The 27807-nt window shown below is 49.5% G+C and overlaps 1 long non-coding RNA gene across 2 annotated transcripts in view; it reads right to left on the bottom strand.

Annotated features, from left to right (window-relative positions):
- Nucleotides 1–4373: 4373 nt before the first annotated feature.
- LOC117883437 overlaps nucleotides 4374–27807 on the bottom strand; it is a 24358-nt gene continuing 924 nt past the window's right edge. Inside the window, exons 1-3 of one of the 2 annotated variants that reach the window (XR_004647263.1) lie at nucleotides 9570–9688; nucleotides 6252–6415; nucleotides 4374–4806 (exon numbers count right to left, since the gene is read on the bottom strand). This is a non-coding gene — a long non-coding RNA (uncharacterized LOC117883437). Of the gene's footprint in view, nucleotides 4807–6251; nucleotides 6416–9569; nucleotides 9689–27807 lie in introns of those variants that run through there. The other variant, XR_004647264.1, reaches the window with a different exon arrangement.

Genomic DNA, 27807 nt, shown 5'->3' with positions numbered 1-27807 from the left:
GGGGGGGGGTTGGGAGTTCTGAGGGGGGCAATCGGGGTGGGAAGTGGGAGGGAGTGGATGGGGGCGGGGCAGGGCAGGGGCAGGGCTAGAGCAGGGCTCCTCCCCCCCCCAGTGTCCTCTTTTTTGCTTGTGGAAATATGGTAACCCTAGGTTGAGAGCTTTTTAAACCCCCTCACTATATGCGACCCACCATCTTTATATCATTCACCACCATGTCTGAAGAGAATGAATATGATCATTAAAGGGCACAATCCTCAGCTGGTGTAAATCAGCATAGTACAATTCAAATCAGAGCTATGCAGAGCTACATGAGCTGAGGATCAAGCTCATTAAGCCAGCTTCAGCATTGGTGCATCCTGGTTCCCTCTTATCTTGTCTGGGGCACACAACTGCTTAGTCTCCCAAGGGCTATAATCTAGTTTAATCTAACCCAGATGATTAGGCTCAACAAGGGGTAAGTGGGCAGACTTAATGGCACAAGTTCAGACTGGCCTTAGCATCATCAAGTTGAACTCCCATCTGTGGATAGACACCGCAACTCCCACTAATTTCAATAATGGTTACTCAAAGGCAGATTTGAGTCTAGAGGACACAGCTGCTGTTTGCATCTCTCACGTGGTTTTTCCTTACCCTTAAGATTTCTTTTCTTCTCCCCAGGTTCAGCAGGGCCTTGTGGCTTGCAGCACCTGTTGTCGAGAGCATGATTCTCTTGGCTGTCTGTGCTTTTTGTCTCATCAACTTTGAGCAATTCAAGCAAACATTAAGCTTATGACAGGATAAAGTTGATTAGGAATCTGATCATTTTGGCCAAAGCTGCTTTGAGGATTGTTTTCTTAATATCTTGAGAGAGACAGACAGTTCATTGAAAATATATTATTTCTAATCATTCATGATCTTTATTGGACACCCAAAAAAAAAACCCCAGACAATATCTGTTTGTATGTTACATCCCCTTTCCCCACCCTTTGTCTTTATGCCTGTTCAGATTATAAAAATCTTCAAGGTAATGGCTGACTTTTATTAGGAGGTTTGTACAGCACCTAGCACAATCGATGCCCAGTCCTGATCGTGGTCCATGACTGCTGCTGGAACATAAGAATAATGAAGTTTGTGATTTGACCAGAAAACCCTGACTCAAGGCATAGATTTTACTACATAGTTGCGTAAAACTGCAAAAAAGGTTGGGAAAATACTCAAGCATTTAATGAATTGTGGGAACAGAATGAACCTTTGCAGCAGCATCCAGGGCTGGCTCTCGTGGGGATCCCTTTCAAAGAGACATTTCTGCATATCCTTTCGCCTTATGCAATTTGATGCATCGTGCTGCAGTGGCAATCAGAAGAGAGTCCCGACGGTGCATGGCTGGACTTTAGAAGCCTCACAGTGTGTCATCAATGAAGAGCTGGTTTCTCTGCTGCAGAGTGACAGAGTTTGGGGGAAAACACACCATACCCCTGGTTCCAGATTATTCCTTTCATTGTGTTCTGTGAGGGTTACCTCTGCTCTGGCCCCTGTACACTACTGTGCTGGCACACAGATGTCACAAGGGGCCACAGGAGAAGTCAAGGGGTCCTGTGCCAGCCTCTTTGCAAGTCCCAGTATAGGGAGGTGAGGGGGGACTATCAGGCACACACAACCTCCATGATCGTGTGTGCTGCAGAGATTCTGGGCACTTCAAAGTTGCAGGGCTGCTGCCGGTAGCCAAGGCAGAATCTGCCACAATTCAAGGTACAGCTAGAGTGAGTGTGTTTGCAGCTCAAGTGGACATAGCTCGATTAAAGAGTCTGGATAACTTGAGTCTCAAAACAGTTGCTGGGGCCAGCACAGGTCTCCACATCCAACCCAGCCCACATCTACTAGGTGTAGGCTGGTGAGTGAAATATCACCAGGATAGTGCCTGAAACCACTTAAACCCATTCTACTAGAAAACAGAAACATTCTGCTTTACTTTACGGTACTTTGAGGGGCAGACATGACCCTGTACCATTTGGCGCCTTCTATTGCCATAGCCTAAACAGGCCCTTGGCAGCTTTGCTTCTATTAAATGTTCTTAAACTTTTACAATCCAGCAATGCTGCCACACTGCCTTCCATTTAAAAAAAATCCTTAGCAACTGCCAATTTCTCTACTGTTCTGGAGGGAGTGCTCCTTTTTTAGCAAGTTGGAGTAATTCTGTATTCTGTCCCAGATCACCTCCCACGTCAAAGGGAGATGGCTCCAGATCAGCCTCTTTGATACTAAACCAGAATCTATATTCACAAACTAGGTGTTCTTGTACCAGAATTAAGGCTGATCAAAGCCAATCTGAGGGAATTTACATTTCTAGGCATCCATTGATTCAATAATCCATCTGGCTTTAGAATGAAGAGGTGCTGCTATGTTTTGCTCTCTGAAGTGGGATGGGGCACGGTGTACGGAGCTGAGGGGGGTACTGATATTCATAGTCTTAGTCCAGTATTCAGATCAAATACATCTATTCCCTCTAATGAGTGAGCATGTTAATGTAAGCAGAGTCAGGATGAGCTCTACCCTGACATCTGGTGGTGAATTATGGTGAGTGTAGAAAAGAACTCCAGGGGCTGATCTTGTTTGCATAGGCACACCCACCTGCCTGGCATGAAACAACAGCAACTGAAAGTGGTTACTTTGGCTGGTGTGGGATCCCCAGTTTCTCTCTTATTGGGGCAGGAAGAATAAAGTTTTGTTACCCTGATTCTGTGAATCAAGGCCAGTGGAACTGTTGTATGACAGAAGGACTGAGTGAGTCCTTCACCATTACCTAAGTAGCACTTGCTTGACAAGGGGCATGGGTTACAAAACCCAATGAATGGAGAGAGGATGGGGATAGGTATTTGTACCTGATGGTATGGGTCCCCTCCGAAGGCTTGAAACACTAATTACACTACCTTCTCTCTCCACTGTTGAATGTCAGAGCTAACTTTGATTCCATTAGGAGTCTAGTTATAGGCTGCTGAGCTGAATTCACTTTGGGTCAATAGTGCACCAGCACTGGAGCTCCCCTACTCTGAGCTGAAATCACAAGAGTTAAAGTTATAAAGTGCTGTGTTAACTAGTTGGGGAGCCTGAAGCTATATTGCTAAGCAGCTGGCGGAGCAATTTGTGGGGACAACTGGAGGAGCAGCGAGCAGCACGGAGCCTTGCGGGGACAGTTGGAGCAGCCCAAGGAACAGTGAGCGGAGCTGTTTGCGGGGACAGCTGGAGCGGCTCTCAGGTCGGGGAGCAGAGCAGCTTGTAGAGCAGAGCGGTTCGTGGGATGGCAGGAAGCGAACTGGCTCGTGGTGAAGGCTGCGGCGGAAGCCCACGGAGAGACGGCCGGCCTTGGATCATGTAAGGTGCCCCTTAACACCCTGCGTGCCCCCCTTTTACTCTGGGGCTGCACTAACCAGGGACAGAGACTTTGGGGGTTGTTGGACTTTTGGGAGGTTGCTGGACCTAAGAGACTCTGGATGATTTTTGGGTTGTTGGATTCAAGACCCAAAGGGAAAGGACACAGCCCAATTTGCTGGGGTGGGTTTTTTGTCATGGTTTGTGCTATGAATCCTGTTTGTGGTGTTTTTCCACTTTAATGCTGATGTCATTTACCTCATGTTATTAAACATTTTCTGCTACACTCAGACTCCGTGCTTGTGAGAGGGGAAGTATTGCCTCTTAGAGGCACCCAGGGGATGGTATGTAATTGTCCCAGGTCACTGGGTGGGGGCTTGAGCCAGTTTTGCAGTGCATTATTGAAACAGAACCCCTAGATACAGAACCAGGCCCTTGCTGCTGCCAACTTAGATGGGCAGAAGGGTTACATTAAGAAATGTGTTTTGTTTTTAAATCCTCTCCTCCCCTTTCCAGCCACACAACCCCACTTCTGCTGCTGCTGCTTCCAAGAAATAGAGGACGGTATCAATGTTGCCCCACATTGAACATTTACACAGCACTCAAAATTCAGGCTGAGCTTTGCAAATATGAGATAAGACCCATCCTCTGCTCAGAAGATTCTAACTCAGGTGCAGGAGGCAATATAGCACATTCAGGAGAAGGACAGGAAGGAACTGTACCTAATGAGGAAGGAGGAATGGCATGGAAAGGTGGGTATTGAGGAGACAGTGTTCGCAGCTGGCCCATAGGACACACCCAAAGATGGAAATGTGTTTGTGGGGATTTTAATCAGATCTAGTGCAGCCTTTGATACCATTGACCCAGAGGCACTGATGGCTCACTGGGGAGGTCTGCTCAGTGGGTATAGTGGCTGTGCAGCAATGCTGCTCCATCCTCTGATACCACCACCTGAAATGCACTACAAATACACACACACACACGTGAACAGCACATTTGCCCACCCACATCCAAGGGCGGGCCTATCGTCCGCTGGATAGAGATGAATGGACCAACTCAGGGATGGTTGGAAGTGATGGGGATTGCCTTAGAAGACCCTTTTATTTGGAAGCAGAAGGAAAGGGGTATAAAATCAGTGAGAGGTTGATAACAGTTGTGTTTTCCTCCTCACCCCATCCCTATCACTTAACTCCCTATATACCCAGTGCTTTCTGCCTCGGATGACTCTTGTCACCCACTTCCCCCGGGGTCATCACATCTCCTCATTCCCCAGCACCCACTCCAACTTCAGAGTGGGAAACACGGAGCTGCCAGGCAGCCCATCTTCCCCAGGAGCAACGCCAATGGTGCTGTCCTCTAAACGCCTCTTCCGAAGCAACGAGAAACGTAATTGCTCAGTGCGATGACAGAGTGCCAGGAGAGGAGACCTCATCTCGCTAATAAGATGGGATTCGTTCCTGCCTGAGGGAGGAGTAAAGGGGACAGATTAATGCGGAGTCACAGAATTTATTAAAACACATAATATTCCTAATGAGGAAAATGAATTGCTTATGGACACAAGGTTTCAGAGGAGAGTGGGATTCTCTCAGAGTATTAATCCAGGGTGTCTTTTGTCCCCTCTGTCCCCACACACACTACTGCCCTGCTCAGCTCAACCACACCCTACTGGGTATGTGGGAATTGTACGTGCAATTGTCAGTGTCAAAAAGACAGGAAGATGAGTGATCCACTCGATTAGTTCTCTCTAGCCCAGCATTTGCAGAGGAAAATCTAAATGAAACTCTGGCAGTGCCTCTCTAGATGTAGCAGAAAGTGGCCAACATTAGATGCAGCCATGCTCTGTTAAAGCAATATTGAAAAACAAACAAGAGCCCACAGGAGGGGGTCAGATGCTCAGCTGGTGCTAGTCAGCATAGCTCCATTGGCTGCACTGCTTTACACCCACAGAGGATCTGGTCTTTAACTTGGACAATGAACTACTTCTTGCCTAGCTTTATCATTTTAGGAAAATGAGAAATTCCAAAAAGAAATCAGAATGTCACCACCCAACACCACCCTCTCTTCAGCATGATGGGACTCAGAGCCCCAGACACACAAAGAGCTTTTGCTATCAGTCCCAGCAGCCTCTGCTGACAGGTAAAGGTCAGCAAGGAGCAGCTCCCCATCTCTGCCAAAAGTTCCCCTTGGCAGAGCCACACTCTCCAATAGCTCCCCCTTTGCCTCCACTAGGGTGGGGGAGGTCTCCCACCCCTGGTTCAACAACTGCCTCTGGCATGAAGTCATCAGGGTAGCAGATATAGGGAATGCCTCACTTACTTCACATATTTCCCTTCTCTGCATCTGGCCCAACATCCTTTAGGACACCCACTCTGTAGATTGATGTGACTTTAGAGCTTTGTTGTCCCTGGGACTACAAACATAGCATGTGCCATAACCAGATACCAAGCCGGTCTCTGGATGAAGAGGACATGATGAGAGCAGAGACTCATTTGAACTGCACACTTCAACAACTGCATTAGCCAGGGACTTCAAGAACATTAAGAACCCCTCCAACCACACATTGAGGTGTCGGAGATCATAACCAAGATACAGACAGGCACGATCTCAGACCATATGCTGACCAGAACATGGACTATTTCAGATGAACCTTCCATTACCTCCAGACAGGCAAACCACTCCCATGTACAGTGCTTAGGATACCTTGCTGTAGGAGGAAAGGTTTGCCAAGGAGACCTTGAAGACAAGGAATTAGAACTCCAACCTTAGCCCCCTTCTCCTGAGCAACTGGCTGTTATTTGGAAGACAAATCCGAGTTGTTCTGTTTTTAGCATTTACACAAAGTTATTAACTGTGCAGCCCTATCTATGGTGCTTAACTGACCTCCTCTCATGGGGTTCTCTACTTACCTCTTTGTGGTGGTGTCTGGGGAATAGCTTCACCTGCTGTGACACCCTCTTCCATCCGTCATTCACGCTGAGTCCCCTCTCACTCCAGGATTTGCAGTGCTCTCTTGGACTCAGGATGCTCCCTCTGCGTGGCTTGGCCCTCCAGTCAAGTCACTAGAGTTTCCCTTTTGGGGTATCATAATCTCACTTTACTGGCTGACCAGGTATCGTTCCCAGCTGTCCTCCAATCCAAGCCTATGCCACTTCCCCAGTGGTTGGTACTCGCCCAGTACTCCAGGTTGTGGCCCCGGGACCCTATAATCAGCAGCCAAGCTCTGCTCCGTCCCAAAACTTGCTGCTATTTCCCTGGGCTGCTTCCTACTTAGTCTCTCCAGCTTCCTTCCCCAGCACCCTTCTAGGTGCTCCCTTCCCTCAGGGTCAGGTTTCCTCTAAGCTAAGAGAGGCTGCAGGTTTCCACACCACAGCCTGGCTATCCTCTCTTCCTGGCCTGACACCAGCCCTGTCTGCTCCTGCCCAGCTGGGCTCCACCCTCAATCAGGGATTCTTTATCAAGCCGAATTCTCCTTCAGGTGTGGCTTACCAGGTTAACGGCCCCTTCTGTGCCTGACTAACCCTTTCCACTCACCTATTACCATACCATCAGATCACCTCATAGTTATGTATTTATCCTCACCACATCCCTGTGAGGCCAAGCAGGGCCATTAACCTCATTGGACAGATGGGGAACGGAGGCACAGAAAGGCTAAGGCCTAGAGCCTCAGAGCTATTTAGGTGCCTAACTTCCATGGAAATCTGAAAGTAAGTGAGTTGCCCAAGGCCCACAGGAAGCCTGTGGCAGAACAGGAACTTGGACCCAGGTCTCCCAAGTCCCAGGCTAGTGCCCCAGAACATCTTCTCTCTGACCCCTGGGATTCTCAATCACCAAGAGCCACCAGTTCTGCAAGGCTTTGGTCTCATGCTTCCACTCCACTCTTTTGTGGCTAGGACACTTGAGATTTTACCCACTGGATTCTAACACACACCATGGATTGCTCTGTTGAGACCTGAGCCAGTAAAGCATTTAAATACCTGCTCCGCTTGAAGTATGATGAACTCAGCACCCACAGATGTATTCTGGGTTGGGGGAAGGGTTCCTCCAAATTAGGGTCAAGATAAATTACCACAGCCACACTGACAGAAGACTGCCTGAAAAACCCTGGTTGTGAAAGGAGGAAGTATGGGCTCACATTTAGGGTTCCTTAAGAAACTGCTTTAGTCTTTGTATTCTCTCAAGATCAGCTAAACTGGGATTGCCACTCCAGGCACTCTGATCTCGTACCAGAACAAACTGCCCTGACCATCAGAGAAATCCATTCCACAGTCCAGGGGGGAGAGAAATCTCTTGCCTTAATCTGACCACCAACTAAAACAGCTACTTCTTTCAATCACCTGATGCAGGAGAAATAAGTGACTATGTTGTATTACCCTCTGATTGGGCTACCTGAAGTATTAATTTGATGCTTTCACTGATTAATGATCTAGCCAACATCAGTAGCTCAACTGATCTACTGATTCCATCTGCACTGTGACCTTAATTTGATTGTTCTGTTTATTTCTAGTTAGCTTAGTGATGTTTATACTAGTTTTGAACTTAGTGGCATGCTTGTTTCATGTTAATATCCACTTGCTTATTCTTTTCACTAAAACCCATAAACAGTACAGTCATGGGGTGTGCCACTCACCGCTAGGCTGGTGCCACCTCCTGGTGGTTCTGGGGATTAGCTCACCACTCCCCACAGTTGCAAGCCATCCCTCCACCTCTGTCTGCAGTCCCTCTCTCACTCCAGGAGCTGCTTTGGCCTCCTCCCAACTCAGTCCTCTAGTTAGGTCGGGGGGTAGGAAAGTCTCTGCTCACAAACAGGCTCAGGCAGTCTTCTTACTCACTGCCCTGCCGATGCCACTTCCCCAGTGCCTGGTTGGGGAACCCATGCCCATTCTCTGCTTGGGTTCTGGCTCAAGGACCCTGTAGTCAGTAGTCAAAGCCTGTTCTGCTCCATACCTTGCTTCACCGCTCCCTCCTCTCACAGGAGAACTGCAGCCTACACCTCTGCAGCCTCCAAACATCCTTCCCAGGGAGTAACTGCAGCCTTTCCCAGCAGCCCCTTCTGATGCCACCTTCCTGGCTTATACAGGTCCCACCTGTTCCTGTGCAGGTGAGCTTCTAATTAAGGCTTCTCTCAGTTTTAATTCCCCCCAGCTTGCTGCCCAATAGGCTAATTGGCCCCTCTGGCCTGCCGTAACAGTTTCAGGGCAAGCGTAGGGAGGAAACAGGTACTCAGAACTGGTTTATTCTTTCAAAATGCAACATGGGTCCAAATCACAAGGACTAAGGTAAATGAACCAAGTTGCCCGTGAGCCACTCAGCCCTCTCCCTACATCAAACCCTTTATCCTTCACAACATACCACACCCAGCACCCAATTCTGGTTGGCACATCTGGGCACTACAGTACACAACAAGGGACACAGAGTGGCAGATGTACCACTGCCCATCCAGTAAAGGTCAGCAGTACACAAACCGATGCTCAGCTAGGACACTGCAAGAGCTCCAAGGCTAGACAGATACAGGTAGGGAATGAATGAGCAGAGTGGAAGAGGGTGGGAGTGGAATACTGCACAAAAAACCCAGACTGCACCAACACTGCTGCCCCTGGTCTCCAGTCTGGTCTGATGACCCAGTTTTGCCACACCCTGTAGCCTACTTCCCTTCTGCACTACACAATTTGACAGGGCAGCTCAACTCTCCCAAGGCCTGACACTGCATTTCCCTTTAACACTGAGCAGAAGTGATGGGAGTTTGAAGTTTGCAACCTTTCTGCTGATGTCCCACCCAACCACTCCCTGCACTGGGAGACTGGATCATTCTGACACCAAGCCCTTAGAGTGTCTGGGGACACAATTCCTGCTCAAGTCCTTACATCCAGCCAGAGTGACTGACATTCTGGGTGACAGACCTCCCTATGCAAGGGCAATTCCCAAGGAGTACCTGTCCCTCTGAAACTGCCACCTGCGTTTGCAGCCCAAATGAAAGGTGAGATCTGAGCTCTCCAACTGGGCCACTAAGTAGCTCAGATTCCCTTCTGGGTGTTTAGTCACTGTCCAATTGTAGGCCACTTCCCCAGTGGCCTATAGAGGGAACCTAGGCCCTACCCACTACTCCAAGTCCCAGCCCAAGGACCCTAAAAATAGCAGCCACATGCCCCCATATCCCTTTAATGAAACTTTCAGTTCCCTGAGCCACTTCCCCATAGCACCAACCTTCAACAAAGCTTCACTCTTACCTCGGGACTCTTTTATGTTCAGGCCCAGCAACCAGCCAGGAGTTCTTCCTTGCTCCCCAAGTCCAGACTAGCACTGAGCTGTCCATGGGGCTGCGCTTCCCTTTAGTCTGCCAGCAGCACTATCACCACTCCTTTAGCTCCAGCAAGTAATAACCTGTCTCTGGTGCTGCAGCTACTTTTTATATAGACCTCCTGGGCCCTGATTGGCTGTTCCCTGCAGCCTCTCTGATTGGCTAGCCCTTCGCAGTCTCTCTAGGCTGCATTGGAGGACTTCGCTCCACTACTCCTTTCCTGGGATGGGTGTGGCAGGACCCTGGGACTAGTCTACCCCCACAATCCCCCCAGCAGAGGGGGACCTCTGGGACCAGCGCCGGTGCAAGGAAGTTTCACGCCCTAGGCAGAACTTCCACCCTGTGCCCCCTCCACAGCCCTGTGGCAGCTCCCCGCCCCCCCCCCCCCCCGCGGCGTCCCCCCCCCCGGCAGCCCCCCCCTCCCGGCCTGAGGCACAAACACACACCCCCGCGGCAGCTCCCCATCCCCTGGCCCGGGGATCCGTGTGGCAGCTCTGACCCAGGGGAACCCCTGGGCTGCTAGCGGCGCACGTACCCGGGGGTTCCCCTGGGCTGCCAGAGGCGCGCTGACCCAGGGGAACCCCTGGGCTGCCTGACGGCGGCTCAGACTCTCTCTCCCTCCCAGCGCAGCGACCGCTGGAACACTTTAAAAAAAATGGGGGCACTGCTTTTTGGTGCCCCCAAATCTTGGCTCCCTAGGCAACCACCTAGCCCACCTAAATGGTAGCACAGGCCCTGTCTGGGACTAATCCACCCCATCACAATCCCCCAACTCCCCACCCCACCATGCTGTTCTGACTCCCCTATGCCACCCTCCTTCACAGAGTTAACTAATCCCTCTCCATGGGGTTCACACTTCAGCATCCTCACCAGCCTGGCAGCTCAGAACCTCGTGGATCACTTGCCACCTCACACCACCACAGAGCCTAGGAAGGCATCCTTCAAGGTAAAAGGGCTGACAGTGAGAGAATGGTGAGGGGCAGGGGCCAGAGACATCATGCCGGGCCCTCCCCAAAGCAGGAGTGATGGATCTCAGCAGTTCATGCTGTTCCCCTGTGACACGGAGGGTTGGAGGAACCCCTGAGGACTGTTCTGATCCACCAGGTGGATGAAGCGAGACTCCCACCCCGGGAACAGAATCCTGGGAGATTGGCAAAAATGCACTTCCTGCAGAGCTCCATGCGCTGTGCCACTGGGGCATGCCTGGCACTGGGAAATTGCCAATTTTGGTTGGATGTATTCCTGGAGATTTAATCACATGAAATAATCTTTAATTCCTGGAGACTCCAGGCCAATCCTGGAATGTTGCCAACCCTACTGGGGAATGGTCTTCAGGCAGGCAGGGTAGGGGTGCTGGCAGGGGGGTGAGAGAGGGCGTGCTGGGGGGTGGATGTGAAGAAGCAGGGCTGGCTCTAGTGTTTTTGCCGCCCCAAGCAGCAAAAAAAAAAAGCCGCGATCGCGATCAGCGGCAGCTCTACCGCCACTTCATTCTATGGCGGCAATTCAGCGGCAGGTCCTTTGCTCCAAGAGGGAGTGAGGGACCCGCCGCCAAATTGCCGCCGAACAGCCGGACGTGCCACCCCCCCCCTTCATTGGCCGCCCCAGGCACCTGCCTGCTACACTGGTGCCTGGAGCCGGCCCTGTGAAGAAGGAACCAATGCTCCATACTGGAGCAGGGATGTGGGGGAGGGAGGGGCTGAGAAATTCAAAAAAAGGGATCTCTGGCATTGGAACAGATGAGATGGACAGAGCCAGCCCCTCCCTGTGTGGGGTAGAGGGGGGGGCAGAGGGGTCAGTGGAGTGAGAGGGCAGAGCCAGTCCCTCCCCAAGTGGGGGGGAGGAAGGAGAGGCCCCCCCCCCCTGTGGGGGGGAGGGGGGGGGGCAGAGGGGTCAGTGGAGTGAGAGGGCAGAGCCAGTCCCTCCCCATGTGGGGGTGAGAGAGCAGAGCCAGCCCCTCCCTGTGTGGGGCAGAGAGTTCTCAAAAGAAGCCATAATTCTCATACACCCCAGAAGCCCCTGGATGTGCCTTTGGTTAATAATCTTTCCCCATTTCTGCTTCAGACTATTCTGCCCTTGAGAGTAACTGGCACCAGGGCCATCTGCCCGGTGACCTCTCCCTCCCAGCCAGGCCCTTGGAGGGTAGGGGAAAGACTCAGGGATAGATTCTGGGCTTGCTCTTCCCTCCTCCTCTCCCCTGCCCTTCCCCATCCCTCTCCAGGTCTGGTGGGGTTAGCGTAGCTGCCTCCTGCACACAGCAGCATAAACGGGTGAACCCTAGTCTCAGTCCTCATCCCCCTGCAATGCACACACTCCTTCCCCTGCTTCCAGCCACCACAGTCCAAGCCCAGAGTGGCCAGAAACAGCAAGCCAGTGTTTGCAGCAAATCACAGCAGAAATGCCAGGCTGGCCCCAGGCACGGAACTGCTGGCACAGACTCCACAACACTCTTCCCTCCTCCAGAACGCTCGCCTGCAAATAATCTTCCTCCCAGGGCACAGCTGAGTGGAAAGGAGTGAAAAGGAGAGCGGTGTCCATTCTGGTCAGCATTCAAATTGCAGCAGCCAGCGGCCAGACTTCCAGGGCCCTGCTCATGCACTCACACCAACCAATACCACTCAGACCCCATTGAGTTCTCCCCGGCTTTGCTGCTTGCATTTGCACACCAGTTAGTACTGATGGAGGACGCAGAGGGTAGCAATCTGCCCCAGCATCATGTTAGGAGATGCTACAGCATTGGTCATTCAGGAGAGGGTGCACTTATCTCAGCCAGCATTGAATCAATGCCCCAACATGTTGCTAGGGGTTGCTGTGCTGCAGGAGGCAACATCTTTCAGATTAGATTAAACTAGCGGTTCTCAACTTTTCCATATTCAGATCCCCGAGAACCCTACTGAGATCTAGCCAGGACCTCCCATCCTGATTAGCCAGGATCTAGCTAGGACCGTACTCCTATATAGCCAGGGTCAAGCCAGGACCTCTCTCCCATCTAGGCGCGTTCTACATGGGACCCTCCTCCCATCTAGCCAGGGTCGAGCCAGTACCCTCCTCCAATTTAGTAATATGGAAAGGGAAAGGTGGGCTCAGCCCCCCAGGTGAGAACCCATAGATTAAACCAAGCTCCTACCCATTCATGCTCCTACCCCATGTTCAGCCCACTCATGCCCATTAAAGAGTCCCTGGTACCACTTTGCAATAACAGGAGTATTAATTCCAAATCCCAGTAGGGGTAATGTCCTAAGATTCTCCCTATACTTTCAGATGGAGCCATTGTCTGTCTTTCTCCCCATAACTGCCATACAGCGATGCTGAGGCTGAATGGCTTCTGCGCTTCAGCCCATAAGTGGCTGCATTTCCCTGGGCTGGGGCAGGGAGGGGGTAAAGTGTTTGAGTTCCTTTGGGATGAAAGGCATCTTAGAAAACAGAGCTATTAGTCTGGCTGATCACCAAGATATCTTTGTGAATGCAGCCATCTTCTCCATTAAAATAAACTGCCAGGTCTCCATTTCCTTCAGTGATGGCCCAGGCCAGTGGGTGCCCCATCACATGGTAGCTGCTGTCCTGTGCACCAGAGGGAAGATGAGGTTAAAATTGGGGGCAGCTGGACCTGATGGACTGATCCAAACGGGCACAAAACTCACACCATTCTCAAACTTTGAGGTGAGCGTCTCCTTAGGTGAGTTCACTGTCCTCAGCCGGTGTGTCCTTTTCGGGAGCCTCTGCCCAAAATGGTCCTCAGAAGAACTGACAGGGAAGAAACTCCACATCCACAGGGAGATTTGTGTTCTTCATATTTCCAGGCCCATCCATCCCATGACTGAGCCTGTTCTGGCAAAATCTGTGACCCAGCTTTGCAGACCCTAGCTATCAAATAGGCCTCAAGAACCATCATTGTGGGATTGGGGCCGGGGGCTGAGGTTAGAAATAAAATCAACCCTTCCCAATGTGGGGCAGCTGGGAATTTGGGGATGAGAAGGCAGAGACAGCCCCTGCCAGTGTGTGGCAGAGGCGGCTCTGGGGGCAAGAAGGGCACAGCCAGACCCAGTGGGGGCAGAGGGGTTCTGGGGGTAAGAGGGACAGAGCCAGATCTAATGTGGGGCAGAGGGAACTTAGGGGGTGAGAGGGACAGAACCACCCTCCTTCTAACACAATCCTAGTCCACCAGAAAAAAAAACCCAGTGGATACAACGCCAGACCATTTAAACCATGGTTGTGTTAGTAGCTCCAGCTCTTACCAAGCTGTAACGCCTTAATTAAATGGCGCCCATGCTTTGTGAACAGCACAGTCCAAAAGACCTTTAATGAAAGGCAGCAATGGGGTATGAATTCCCTTGAAATGAATACATGACAGCTAGCCCTTGTGTGGGGTTCATCAACTGCCAAACTGATTGTGACCTTTCCTTGCTCTCCTGTTTTATCCCCATCCCAGGACAATTTATTTGTTTGTTTGTTTGTTACTAATTACATGCACACACACTCTGGATGGAAATTTACTTTTATGGAACAATCCTTCTGGCCCCACCTCCACCTACCGCCACCCCCTCCGCATCTGGAAATGTCAGCTGCCTTCAGGAATATACAACCCAGCCGGGCCCTAAGGAGGGCAACTGATACCTTCATGATTAGAGGATTTTGCTTTTTTATTATTCTAGTCCTGATTAGAACAAGCTGCCCCTGAAAGGACAAGCGAGTGTGTGAGATGCCAGCGTGAAAGCATCGCCTGCCCTGTTCAAATGCACAAAACTACTGAGCCCTTCGCTAATTAAATTTACAGTCCAAACCCTATAATGCTTGGAAGGAAAGATGGGAAGCACAGAGAGATGAAAAGACATTGTGACAGAGTCGATAGATAGATAGATAGATAGATAGATAATCACCCCAAAAAGAACTTTACTATGTTTGAGTTAATTTTGCTAGACCACAGACTCCACATCATAAGCCATACAAAGCCTGGTAATCAGCTGTTATGTCATTTCACACTCCACTCATTATTTCCTCTTCCACCCCACATCGACCTCTCCTCCTGCCACCCACAGCCCACACATCTCCACCCTCATCCTGAGCAACCAACATGCAGCCTTAATTCTGCCCAAACTGCGCTCTTGCATCAATAGAGATGCCCATCTAGGAGTGACATTAGACTCCATGAGGAGCTTTTTCCAGCCCAGGGGGAATCCATGGGGGATGAAAAGTCTGCTGCCAGGACACGGAAGTTGCGAGGGATTTCAGTGAAATAAAAGTGGGCAAGTTCTCCCCTGCAGCTCCCCTAAAAAAAGCCTCTGAGAATGAGCCAGGTCTCAGGGGAAGGTCAGTCATGGGGGAAAGCATGACAGCAACCAGCCCCAGCATTGGATAAGTGTGGGGAGTCAACTAATAAAGCACATTGACAGTGGACGGGAGCAATGGGCACAGGATCACAGAGACTTTGACCATAAGTGGGACTTAACCCATTATTTAGAGGTCTCTTGAGGTCTCCTGAGGTCTCTTCCAACCCTAATCTTCTATGATTCTATGATTAGAGAAGTGTCAGCTGCAAGGAGCCGACCCAGATCCTGGGTCCCTAAGCTTTTGGTGGTGTTTGGATCTGGCAATTTAATTCAGCCCATATTGAGTGATGGCTTTAAGCAACTGAAGAGGATGGGAAGAGTTATCACTGCTATATGTAGGTTTTTACAACAGTGTCCTCCCCCATAGCATCTCTGCCTCCCAAAGAATGAAGCAAAAGCCAAAGAGAAGTGGGTCACATTCTCTGTTGCCTCTACCTTGTGCAGTCACTTCCACCAATGAGTGTCTATTCTTACCAGCCTGAGTCGATGGCCTTTTCCACTCACTTTGCATTCAGTTTACACTGGCAGAAATGCTTGCACCAGGTGTAGGTAAATGGAGAATCAGCAGTGAAGACAATGTAATGCAGGCATCAGAGCACACTTGCAAGCCAAGTATGTACCCAGAATCCGTACCAGGCTTGTACGACACGCAGAAGCCCACACTGTGTTGTCTTACCCGTGCCAGCTGGATTCAAACTAGTGCAAACAGGGTAGCCCATGCACAGTTTTTGCTGTGTAGACCTATCCTAAGTATCAGAAAATAATCTCTACCCTTTCCTTCTTTCTGCCCTTCTCCAGCCGGCCAACTCTGCAACAAACCTTCCCCAAAGTCATTAGCTTTCATCAAGACCAGAGGAACAAAACTAATCCAGGGGTTTTAGGTTGAAAAGTTTTTGAGATAGCTTGTTGTTCCTAAACAAAACAAAAAAGGCAGCAGTTTTTTCAAAGAGCGAAAACCCCTCTCATTTTTCAAAGTCCCATCCTGGTCAGTTCACCTCATACTCTGCAGGATAATTCTCCTGGGATAAGAAACGCCAAATGAGAAATTTCATGCCAAATGGATTTGTTCTGAGGAAGTTAGGGGAGTGCGTGTCTGTGTCAGAATTGAGTTTGCAGCAGAAAGCTAGTTACCCCCTGGACCACAGAGTCACTGTTGTGGTTCCATTTTCTGACTGAGCGGCTAGACTGATCAAATAGATTAGATGGGTTTTAGCTAAAACAGATAGCTAAAATGGGATAAATACAATTAGATTAGATCAAACGGATGAGACTGGATAGATTAGATAACACAGAGAGGGATTAGATATAGATAGGCAGGGAGGGAGCCGTTGAAAATCAGCTCCATGGGGAAGGCACGCGTGTGGCTGTGTGCGCACTGGGAATTCCAAGCTGCAAGCACACTTCTGATTTATTTGCATTCCTTCGGGTAAGGGACTCAGTAATTATCACTGATGGCTGCTAATTAATGTAGGCTGCCCCCTCTCAGCAACTGAAACCAATGCTAAGGTAAACACAGGCTTCTGCACATGTTGGCAGAATAAGAATTGGGGGGACAACAGATCAGATTGCCGCGGATTGGTGAGGCATTCACAGTCCTCTCTCTCTCTCCCCGCTCCTGCACTGTGTTTCTCTGAAAGCTGGCTCCCCTTCTTACTTTCTGCCATCCCACCAGGGAGCACACAGACTTATGGAGGAGAGAAGAGGAAAAGGCAGAGGACAGAATAATGAGAGGCAAGAACCATGTGGAATGTAAGCAGGAGGGCATGGGGATGGGGAAATAGGACAGCTACAGGCTGATTCTGCATGAGACAAGGAAGCAAGGAGACACTAAATAGAGAGAGCCTGTTGGACTACTCTGCCTGCCCACTCCATCATCTCAGCCAGGCCAGAGCGACTGGGGGTGATGAAGGCTTCTGGGGCTGATTCAGGATCCATCAGGCTTTTTAACCCCATCTACCACACAGGTGGTTTTTTAAATGTCTGGAAGGAGGGATCGTGGGTTTGGTTCAGGCCGATCTCTAGAACTGCAGAATAGACTAGATGACCTCTCGAGGCCTCTTCCAGTCCTGTACTTCTATGACTCTATAATCAAAACACCACAAGACTCCAGGTTTCCAGCCACACCTCCTACCTTTCTGGGCATCACTAGAGGGCCCAGTTCAGCCATACTTAATGACTCTGAGCTATACCTTAGTCCATGAACCATCCCATTAATTTTAATGGGGCTACGGAGGAGTGACAGAATCTAGCCCTGAATGGACAGAGTGGTAACTAGCAAAAGAGGCAATGAAGTGGTCTGTTCACGACGGGTGCAGCATATGGGTGCGTGCCCACGTGGGTGGGGTGGTGTAAACCTTCTCCCTTTACCTGGGGAGCTCAGATTCATTTTCAGATGGTCTCTCTTCTCTGTATTTCGTGGGGTGCTACCCAGTATTGCAGCAGCTCCCCCAAGCTAGGGTTAACCCCATGACCCCTACCCTGGGGCATAGCCAGCAAGTGAGAGAAGGTTCAACTCTGATTTTTTTCCCCACTATCTGGCTTTTCAGTTTCGCATTCGGTGCTGGGGTGAAATTAACAGATGTCAAAGGGGTATTTAAATCACTTGGGGAAAAATAAATCGAGGGCCTGCTTCTGATCTCATGGCCAGTGTGACCAGCAGTAACTCCCCTGAAGCCAATAGAGTTATCCAGCTGTAAGCAAGATTAGAATCAGGCCCTGTACCTTTAATAGTCTAAAAGTCTGGTCTACTGCTCAGTTCCTGTCTGTCCTATTTCCTGCATCTTTTCTGTGTGTCCATTGGTCCATCCCTGCTCAGTTTCTACTTGTGCCTCTCACTACTCCTGTTTCATTACCCTGTGTCCATCCTGCCACTGCTTCATTTCCATGTGTTTGTCTAACATCCAGCTTAGTAGCAATCATTTAGTATCAGGAACTTATTTTGGCTGCGGAGTTTGGGCCTTTAAAATCTGACAGTGATAAATCTGCCAGGTGCCCGCTTCGCTATCCGAAAATTCATAGCTTAGTTCTCTAAAGGTCAATTCCATCCATTCTAGTCAATTAGGGGATAATTTATCGTCTCTCTCTTCTACGACCTCCCAGGCCATACACTGTTCATCAGCAAGGATCATTCTCCAAGACAAAGTCAGACACACTCAGAATAAAGAGGAAGGCCAGGGGAGTGGACACCCACGACTGCCAAAGCAGGATGTTAGTAGGGAAGCATGATCACACCTAGCTCACGCTGCTCTAAAAGGGTGAGGATTGTCCAAGTGCCTGGAAAAAAATTATGACGATGGCACAAATGTCAAGCAACTCCCAGTAATGAGGGGGATATGACTCTGTCCCCTCTGCTATACCACAGCCCCCAGAAACTCCAGCACTGAGACACCACTGCATCCCCTCTGCTATACTACAGCCCCCAGAAACTCCAGCAATGAGATACTACTGTATCCCCTCTGCTAGCTCACGTACAGCCCTCAGGAACCCCCAGCACTAAGATAGCACCGCATCCCCTCTGCTAGATCACAGCCCAGCCCCCAGTGACATCCAGCACTGAGACACCGCTGCATCCCCTCTGCTAGATCACAGCACTGCACCCAGGAACCCCCAGCATCCAGCTCTGACTGCATCATGTCTAATACATAATATCATATGACTGGGAACCCCCATGAATGAAACACGACCATCCCATCCTCACTATACAGCAGCCAGAACCCTCCAGTATTGAGTTATAATTGCATTATTTCTGCCATATCATAGTTAAATCAAAACTGGGTTGGAAAACTCATGGCCACCTGCTCCTTCCATGGCGTGACCTTCTCTCCCTCAGTCTCCATGTTCACTCAAGCCAGATCTCACCCTCTCTCCCTACCCTGCTCTGCCAGCGACCTGCAGGCACTTCTGCTCTCTAAAAATATACCTAAGAAGTAACAGCCAGCCAGGAAGCAATCCCAGCGTTAACATCAGTAACATCTTTGTTAACACAAAGCGAGAGCCAGTCTCTGCATGCACCAAGTCTGCTTTTGGGATCAGGAGAGAACATTGCTCAGTGAGCAGGAAGCACAGCAGGCTGATCCAGGCAGAGACGGTAACGAGTCTCCGGCGGAGCAACGGCTTGCTGATTTGGCCCAGCTGCATGCAGCGCTCCGGGAGAGCCTTGGTCACTGCTCCCGGCAGACATGCGGCAGTCCCCCTGCGCCCCGTTACTCCCCATCAGCCTGCCCCAGCTGCCAAGACGCTTTGCAGGAAGGGTGAAGCACTCAGAACTGAGTGAACAGTGGATTTTTCGGTTCAGTTCAAACTGAAACAAACTTTTCCATCAAACTCCAAAAGTCTCATTTCAAATTGGCCAAAACATTTTGAGCTGACTTGGAACTGAGGGGGATGAGGGGGGGTGTTGAGTTTTTGATAAGATTTGGCCATTTCAGGTGTAAACCAAACAAATTTAAAATAAAAAACACTGTTTTTAATCAAAAAATCAAAACAATTCCCCCACACACACACACCCCTAAGCTAATCATTGAATTCAATGAATAGTTTCAGACCCTGAAATATGCATTTTTCAGCAAAAAAATCAATTTGTCAGGAAAAAATCACCCAGTTCTACACCGGAGACCTGGTTTCAGTTCCTGGCTCTGCCACTGACCTCCTGGGTGACCTGGGCAAGTCACGTCACCTCGCCATGCCTCGGTTTCCCCATCTGAGGATAATGATACTGCTCCCCTTTGTAAAGCACTTTGAGATCTATGGGTGAAAAACACTGTTCAAGAGCAAGGTTTTATTATTATTACTATACTGCCCAGTGAAGTAGGGTCACCTCCCAGCCTCTGTCTGTGAGATCACTGCTCTTCTCACCTACACTCTAAGGCAGCCCCCTTTCCAAAGGTCCCACTCCTGAAGCCCCTAACCAGCTGAGATGGGACACGCTACACATAATCCAATTGATTGTTCAACCAGTTTGATGGAAATCCAGCCTGCCCAGTTTGTGTTCAGTTGTTGCTCTCCTCTCCACAGCTGCTGCTGATACACAGAAGCAGCAAAAATATGAGACAATATGAAAATGAGCAAAGCTAATCTCACCACATTTAGGACACAACCTTAACCGGGAAGCAATCACAACTGTCTGCTCTTTCCAAGTGTCTTTTGTCTGCAGAACTCACTGCACTTCACCAATGGTGATGAGCATAAGAACGGCCATAATGGGTCAGATCAAAGGTCCATCTAGCCAAGTATTCTGTCTTCCAACAGTGGCCAATGCCAGGTGCCCCAGAGGGAATGAACAGAACAAGCAATCATCAAGTGACCCATCCCTTGCCACCCACTCCCAGCCTCGGACAAACAGAGGCTAGGGACACCATCCCTGCCCATCCTGGCTAATAGCCAATGATGGACCTATCCTCCATGAATGTACATAGTTCTTTTTTAAACCCTTTTATGATTTAAGCCTCACCACCGTTCCGCCTCCACAAAGAGATAGGAAAGTGTTATTAACCCCATTTTGCAAATGGGGAAACTGAAGCACAGATCGGTTCATATCAACTTAGCAGGAGCTGCATGTGCACAGCACCTCTGAGAAAAGTGAGCCACTTTTATATAAGTGTTTAAGTATACACTGAGGTGGCTAACTCTAGGTACCCAAGTCTGAAAGTCTTGGCCCAATGCCCAGACCCTCAAAGATAGTTAGACGTGTCACTCCCAAGGGTGTTGAGGATCTGAGCCCAAGTGATTGCCTAAAGTCACATAATGGATGGGATAAGTGATGTAGGCGTACACACCCCTTTTCAATAGCACACGTGCTCCTGAGTAGAGCTGAGCAAAGAAGGGAGTTTTCAGTTCTACGGCCCAACCAAAACATCCAAAAAAGGTTCAGTTCAGGACAAACAAAATGTTTCATTCCACCCAGAACTAAGTTTTTTCTTCAGATTTTTTTCCTTTCTTGGTTGGTCGTTTGTTTAAAATAAATCTAGCTAAATTTCAAAATGTTTTTTCAAAACCAAAAGTGGAAATGTTTCATTTCGAACATGTCAAAAGGAAACATTTTGAATTTAAAAAATATATATATATATTTTTTTGGATGAAACTATTCCCCCAATTTGACCCGAATTCACAAAGTCTTATTTGACCCAGAACTGCATTTGTCAGCAAAGAAATTATTAGTCTGAAAAATGTCTTCCTGCTCTACTCTGGAGCAACTCGAGCAATTTTGAATACACCACTCAGTGAGGCAATGGTAGAGCTGAAATACAGTTCTCCTGCAACCCAACTCTGTATATTTTGGGGATAGGGTGAACCTCATGGAGTTCTGGGTTTGTGAACCTCTCTCAAACCCTCTGGGGATGCATAGAGTTTGCAAAAAGCTTGTGAAGTAGATTATTCTACAATTTAAAGTGAGGTTCTGTTTTCAAGGGAGATTCCTTCCTTAGCCAGAGCACAGGTGTATGCGGGTCCTGGAAGCTCTAAGTGCTTCAGGGTTGGTTTTGAAGAGCTGGTTTAATATGGTGAAATTTACAACTGCAAGTTAACAAGAATTATTATTCTGTGACAACCTTCGCCTATAGTCTCCTAACATAGCTCCTAGTAGCCATAACTTAAACCCACAATGGCTTTGTTCGGAAGTAAATTCAGTAGTAGGTGGGTAAATGGTAAAAGGACTGTGTTTTAAGCAGCAATTTGAGTGAGCAGATGGAGTTTGTTTGGCACACAAGGGGGTCAGATCCCAAGATCGTGAGTCAATCATTACTCTGCCCATACTTTTATTATTAATTTTTGTTATTTCTATTCTGATAGCACCTGGAAGCCCCCATCTCCATATCCAATTGTGCTAGGAGCTGTATATATACCTAGTGAGAGCCAGCCTCTGTCCCATAGAGCTTACAATGTAATATTACTATGATCCCCATTTCACAGATGGGAAATGGAAGCTCAGAAAAATTAAAGGATGAAATTTTCAAAGATACAAAAGGCAGCAAGGCACCCGACTCCCATTGACTTCAAATCATTAATTGCCATTTGCCTTTGAAATAAAACTCAAGTACTTTGCCCGAGGTCACAGGGAATTTGTAGACAACCTGCATATTAACCACACAGTGCCAAGACCACGTGGACAAATGCTTGGTGAGGATGGGCTTAAAAGTGACTAAGGATCTTCAGTGCAAGGAAAGGGTGACAGTTTCAGGTGGAAGGGGGCTGAATGGGGGAAAGGCATTTAAATAGTGAAAGCTTTAGGGAAACTCCAGCACAAAGTTGGGTTTGGGGTGAGCTGTGAGTGTCGGTTCAGATTGTGCTGTATCCGACCCACGTTCCTCACCTAGGTCAGAAGAATGTCTGAACTGCTTGAGGCTTAATTCTGACTCTGTGAAATGTCGGAGGTGTGCCCGTTGCTCTTTGATTATTCCAATGCACCTGGAGCTCAGCAGGCCAGAGTCCATTTGCAGAAGCGTTTTCCTCGGTAGCTGCTGGCTTCGACAAATCTAACTGTCTGCATCTCGCCTGAGCAACCCAGCCTGGATCCAGCAAGCAATGAAATGCGAGCCCCCTTACAGAGCACTGGCTTCTTTTTCTAGCCGCAGACAGAATTCTCTCTGTCATTTCTGTCAGCTCAGCGGATGGTTATAGCTGTCCCCGGGCCCATGCCTTGCTCTTTGTCGGCCTCTGTCATATTGGGATGAGATGCCCAGGCTTGGCATATAATGGCTTTGATTTAATGTCCACATCAAGCCCGGCCTGTAAAAGTAGCCTCAGGTCTCTGCCTTCTTTCCCAGCCGGCACCCACAGGAATGGGGCCCCGGTCCCCAATTCTGCCTGTCGCCCCAGTAGTGAGGATGCTCACCCTGCCATCCAGCTGGCATCCCCAAGAAAAAGGGAAACTCCTCCTGCCCCTTCATTAAAGGTATCTACATGGCGATTTAAGGTGTGCAGCGCAGGCATGCGTACTTGTGCAAGCTTGACTCTAGCTAGCACGGGTAACAACAATAGTGAAGATGCAGCAGTATGGCCTTCAGCGGGGACTGGACGCCTGAGTACAAGCCCACCAGGGACGTTGGGTACTCGCGTTGCTAGCCCACACCAGGGTCTATGCTGCTGTCTTCCCTGCTATTGGTACACCCACCTGCACTACCCTCGCTTGCAGCACAGACGTACCCTGCAGGACATTCCCAGCATTTGCCTGGCTGTGTGATCACTTGATCTGTCATTCAAATACAGCGCAGTTCTTCAAACAGTTGGGGAGCCGACCCAACCTGGCTGGGATTCAAACACGTTCCCGATTCAGACTGCAGGCTCTTTGAGGCAGAGACTCCATCTTCTCCCTGAGCTATAAAGTGCCTACCACACCATTGCCGCCTCCTGAATGATGGTAACACACCTCCCCGCTCAAATGTCGATGTTCCCTGAGAAAGTACCTCCAGCCCTAATAGTAAATCCTCCTCAATACCGTTCATCTGGCAATCCTGTCCTGAACGGGCTGGGAAGCTGGTCTGTCAGGTGACAAGGAAATCATTCTGGTGTTCTGAATATACTCTCCTGATCAAAATATTTACTGCCACTTATTCAGTCCAGGGGCTTGCACAGAATGATGCCCTTAAAATGAAATAAGATGTCTCGACAGCATTTAATTCTCCTCCTCTTGTCACAGGCAGTTAAAGGAATGGGACTTAGGGTTTTATTTTATTTGGATTCCGCTCTCTTCTTTTTTTATTTTTACTTTTATGGGCTCTTGCATAATAAAAATGTCTCTTGCATTATAAATACCACTGGGAAGTGCAGTCACAATATGTAAAGTCTAATCAATATCAGTCCCGGGCAGTTCACGGCCAAAATGATGTCAACGAACTAGTTGGATCAGGGAAGGAAGTAACAACTATGATTCAGGTGTTTGAGGACCAATGAACAATTAAAAGGACTAAATTACACATAGGTTGGCTGAATAGTTACTCAGGCCAGAGGCCTGAGATCTGAGTACCAAGGAGAGAGGGGAATTATTTAGAATTACATCCCAGCTGGGGGTACTTAGGAAGGGTGGGAGAAATGGTAAGATGAAAATCTGGAAAAATGTTCCAATGTCTCGATCTAGTGGGTTGCAGGATAAGTTAGTGGCTCACTGTTTGGATCGTTTAAAACTGAAGTGGCATAGAAAACAATCCTGCACTGGAAGTGTGATAAGCTACAGGTGGTTTGTTCCGTCTCTCACCTCAATCACACATGTGGGGACAAATGTCCAAAATTGCTCAGGGCCCAATTTGCAAATGCCCAGTATAAGTGGGGCTGGATTTTCTAAAGTGCTCATCACCCAGCAGCCCTTCCATAGGGCTAGGGAGAGTCAGAGCAGGATTGTTGAGTGGTTTAGAAACATGCCTAGAACTTGGGTGCAATTCCCTGCTCTCCCACAGACTTCCTGCAGGGCTTTGGGCAAGGCTTTTAGGACACATCTAGGCCTCCTGGGTCAACAGACTGGTGCTCAAAATGGCTATGTAGACAGCACTTTTAAATTGTGGCTTAAAAGCCCCTCCCCTTCCCCCTTGACTTCAGAGCCCAAGCCATACCTACGCAGCTATTTTTAGAGCACTACCATGACCCTCGCAAGACCGAATCTATTGACCCGGGCTTGGAGGCTTGCTGCTGTGGGTTGTGTAGACACACTCTGTTGCTCTGTGACTCCATTTCCCCACTAGTAAAAACAAGGATAACAAGCATCCCTACCTCACAGGGATGTTGTGAGGATAAATATATTAAAAATGGAGGCTCTTGGACATCTACAAATGAAAAGCACTATAGAAGAGTGGGTCACTGCAGGCTACATGGCTCTGGGAAGAAGGATAAAGGAGTTTGAGGCACAAGTCACGTTCTCCTCCATCCTCCCAGTTGAAGGAAAAGGCCCAGGTAGGGACCATTGACCTGTGGAGGTAAATGCTTGGTTGCACAGGTGGTGTTGGAAAGAGGGCTTTGGATTCTTTGACCATGGGATGTTATTCCAGGAAGAAGGATTGCTAGAAAGAGATGGGATCCACCTAACAAAGAGAGGGAAGAGCATCTTCGCAGGCAGGCTTGCTAAGCTAGTGAGGAGGGCTTTAAACTAGGTTCGCCGGGGGATGGAGACCTAAGCCCTGAGGTAAATGGTGGAAGTGGGATACTGGGAGGAAACACTGCAAGAAATCTGATTGTAACCTCCTGGAAAGTTTCATTTCTGACAGCTGGTTACACTGGCAACAAGTTGATGTAAATGTGAATAAGATGCTAATGAGGAAATGTATGGGGCGTGGAAATATAGATACAGAAAAGGAGGTTGGAACCCGCCTCATGCATACCCAAAAGGTGTTAGGCATGGTCAGAACTTCAAGATAAAAGAGGCTCACTGCTTGGGCTGAAGTGGGAAGACCCCTGCAAGACCCATCCCGCTATGCATGTGTCACGGAGTGTGGGGGAGTCAGGGCCCTGCACCCTCAATTCCTGCAATTCACCGTGATTTTCAGCCAGCCAGTAAAACAGAAGGTTTATTAGACAACAGGAACACAGTCCCAAGCAGGGCTTGTAGGTACAACCAGGACCCCTCCGCCAGGTCCCTCTGGGGGGCAAGGATCTTTGACCCCAAACTTGGGGTTCCCTGCCTCTTCCCAGCCAGCCCAAAACTGAAACCAAAAACCCCTCCCGCAGGCTCTCTCCCCCTCCTTCTCTCCCCCTCTCCCTTTGTCCAGTTTCCTGGGCAAAGGTGTCGACTCGCCCCACCCCCAGTCCTGGCTCAGATTACAGAGTCAAGTACCATCCCTCACCTAAAGTCATTCCTTGCTCTCCCATCCCCCATGCAGACAGTCCAGTAAAACTAAACGACATTCCCAGGTCAATCCACTCTGCTCCCTACTGCGCCACAGCATGACCCCCCATTGATCCACCAAACTCTATAATATCTCTCGGTCTGAGAATGAATATGGCATTGGCTATTCGTTGGCCTCTCTCAGATTGTACAGACGGGTATGTGAGTGTAAATTACAATATAAACAAGATTATTCCTTGCAACTGTGATTGTGGTCACAGTATTTGTGCTTCTTGTGCTCCTACCAGTCTCCCAATTTAAGAGCATCGTAAAGGGTAACTCTTACCCTATTGAGCTGGAAACTGTGACCACACAGGACCCGAGCTCACTGTGATTGATGTAAGACCGAACGATCAATTCACAATTAAAATAAAGGCTCCCAACCCTCCGAAAGCGAAGTGGGAGAGAGGAGGACCCTAAGGAAGATACACAGAGTCTGCTAAAGAGAGAGACCAAGCTACAGCGGGAGGCAGGGGCAGAGGATGGGGCGGGAGGCAGGGGTGAGGGTCTGAGAAGAGGCAGAGAGAGTTAAACCACCGCTGGAGACAGGGAGCGAGAGCACGTGGGTGATTGAAGGAGCCCATATGTGAAAAGCTAATGGCAGGATTTATGAACACTGCTGTAATGAAAGCCAGTTATCTGTGACCATCTTATATCTTGTCAGTGGGAGGATGAGAGGGGCCGTCTCCGATATACAGATTGGCAGATTTAACGCTGCCGTTCCAGAGCGTAATCCTAAAATGATATTCCCCCGCGTACTCCGCGGCTCCCGAGAAAGCCGGGGAGCCGAGCCGCACTCTTGCCGGCGCATTAAATGCTCATTAGAGACAAACGCCAGCCGCCCTGGCTGATTAAGCGGCCCGGATCCTACCTCACTGCGGCTAAATAACTATGGAAACAAATAGCAGGGGGTGCTCAGCAAGGGCTTAGCCGGCTTCATTAAGTGCAAGATAGGGAGCAGGGGTCTGCTGGCTACAGGCAGCAGTGAGGAATGCAGCATAGTCAGGAGAAGCGGAACATATGCACCAAGCGGGAGCCGGCGTCCCAGGATAATGCTACTGTGCCAAGGAGTCGGGGCCTTCCCCCGTGGCAGCTTAGGAGCTGTTCACTCTAGGGGCGAGGGCATCCAGAGGCTGCCATCAGGAAGTCAGCATGTGCCAGGGATTTGAGCACACGGCAGGAGGTGAGGTGCTTCAGTTTCCCCCCAGGAAGTGACTGTGTGGGAACATTGTCAGGGGGCTCACTGCACCTCTCATGGTGGAATGGCACGCAGTGAGATGTAAGGGCCAGGAAGGAGGATGGTTCTGGCTCCAAGAGCCTGTGGCACTCAGACACCTGCAGGAAGGGAAAGAGGTGAGACAAAGTGGAATGAATGGAGAGGGGAAGGAAGGGTTGGAGGGGGCAGAGAAAAGCCGAACCCAGTTAATTTGTTACCTGCTAATTTGCTCATTGGGATGGTGGATCTGCCCTCTGGCAGGGTAAGGAGGAGTGGGGCGAGGGGCAGAGAGTAGTGAGAGGAGGAGGATGGGTGGGAGGGCAGGTCTCTGATTTGAGGGTGCTTCTTGGTAACTCAGAAATAACTACATCCAGAGCCATCAAATCCTGGGTCTACCAGCGCAGGCTTGACTTAGCACAGGACACAGCTATTACTGTATAGGGTTACCATATTTCAACAATCAAAAAAGAGGACACGGGAAGCCACCCTAGCCCTGCCCCAGCCCCGCCCCCTCCCACTTCCTGCCCCCCTCAGAATCCCCCTACCCCCACCTGTCCCCCCCACCCTAACTGCCCCCAGGACCCCACCCCCTATCTAAGTCTCCCTGCTCCCTGCCCCAACTGCCCTAACCGTTCTCTACACTCCCTTCTCCCGACAGCCCCCCCAGAACCCCCAACCAATCTAACCCCCCCCATTCCCTGTCCCTTACCTGCCCCAACCGCCCTCTACACCCCCTTCTCCTGACAGTCCCCCCAGAACCCCCGACCAACCTAACCCCCCCCGTTCCCTGTCCCTTACCTGCCCCAACCGCCCTCTACACCCC

The sequence above is a fragment of the Trachemys scripta genome, chromosome 9 (genome assembly GCF_013100865.1).
Source record: "Trachemys scripta elegans isolate TJP31775 chromosome 9, CAS_Tse_1.0, whole genome shotgun sequence".
Taxonomy (NCBI): domain Eukaryota; kingdom Metazoa; phylum Chordata; order Testudines; family Emydidae; genus Trachemys; species Trachemys scripta.
This window is presented reverse-complemented; position numbering and strand designations above follow the sequence as displayed.